This window comes from Triticum aestivum, chromosome 4D, assembly GCF_018294505.1.
Source record: "Triticum aestivum cultivar Chinese Spring chromosome 4D, IWGSC CS RefSeq v2.1, whole genome shotgun sequence".
Classification (NCBI taxonomy): Eukaryota; Viridiplantae; Streptophyta; class Magnoliopsida; order Poales; family Poaceae; genus Triticum; species Triticum aestivum.
Window position 1 is genome coordinate 477024979 of NC_057805.1, and position 1574 is coordinate 477026552.

Sequence of the window (1574 nt, forward strand, 5' to 3'; positions counted from 1 at the left end):
TCCATTTCCAAGCGGTGGAGGGTGATCCAACAAGAGTGCAACGAGTTTTGCGCCACCCTTGAGAGCGTCAAGGCCCGCCCCGTGAGCGGCATCGACGTGCAAGACATGGTATGATAGCAAGCAAGCTGCCCTCTTTTATGCCATCAAGATCATTCTTTTACGTCTTCATTTGCTATCACTTGCCCATATGCTTGCATGGAAACATTTTGTAGGCATTTCAAACTTTGGAGGCATTCAAGGTTCAACACAATGGCAAGTGCTTCAACCTCTCCCATTGCTATCGGGTCATCAAGGACGAAGAGAAGTTCAAGGCACAATATGCCGCGCTCAAGGCACGTGGGGGGAAGAGCGCCGTGGACGATGTTGGGGAGGGCGAGCCGGCACGGCCGCGGGGGAAGACCAACTCCAAAAAGGAGGACAAGCGAGATGCGGCCACCAACGCTTTGATCGCAAGCGTGGACGGCATGATGAATAAGGACTCAAGGGAGGAGGAGTGCCGGCGTTTCAAGGCGGAGCAAATGGATGCTTTCATGGAGATCCAAAGGAGGAGGCTTGATCTTGACGCCGAGAAGCAAGCCAAGATGTTCGAGCTCGAGGCAGAGAAGCAAGCCAAGATGCTAGAGATCGAGGCCGCCAACGCCAAGACAAAGGCGAAAGAAGTGGCTCTTGCAAGCATGATGACCGGGGTGGAGATCATGAAGGTGGATCTCAACGCCTTGTCATCAAGGAAGAGGCAGTGGTTCGAGAAGATGCAGGCCGACATGCTCAAGTTCGACGACGAGTGATCTATGGCGTCGAGGGCCATCTTTTTGTATGCCGGCATAACCACGGGAGCCACGATGGCGTGGTCGAACTCAAGTCCCACCATTTTTGTGTGCTGGCATGTGTGCCGGCCGGCTGGCGAGTGCGCCAGCATGAACTGTGGTATTTTCTGAAGCCGGCATTGTATGCCGGTGCTGGCATGATCGGCCGCGGGCCTTTTTTATTTAAAAGTTGAATGCGGACATGTAATGGATCGGCGCGTTGGACGCATTGCCGACCCAAATGCAAAACTGGGCGGACGCCGAACGGGCGACCGACACAAACGGACAAAAAGGAACAAATGCGCCGTCCGTTTGGGTCGCCCCATTGCAGTTTTACGGTTACACGCTTAGAGTTCCAGAACTGTCACGACCTACGCGCCGATCCAGATCCCTCGTACCCGGGCGGCAGACACACACACGATCGAGTCGGGCGGCGCCCCACCCGCCGCGCAAGGACAAACGGCCGTGCAGTGCTCCCAGTCGCTTCCCGAGTCAACAAAAAAACGCGCGGCCGCGGGAAGGAAGGGACAGCGCGGTGCGGCGCCCATCCCCCAGGCTGCGCCACCTGGCCGCTCCCCCTCCCCTCCACCGCGCCACGCAGCCCCCCCACGTCGGGTCGTCAACCGCAGCCGAAACAAATCGATCGCATCCGTTCCAGTCCAGTCCACTGCAGTCCAGTCCGCCTCACGCCTCGTCGTCGTCGTTCCGTTTCCATCCCCGCTGACCCCCCCTCCCCTCCTCCCTCTCCCGTCGCTTTTATTCCCTCCCCCT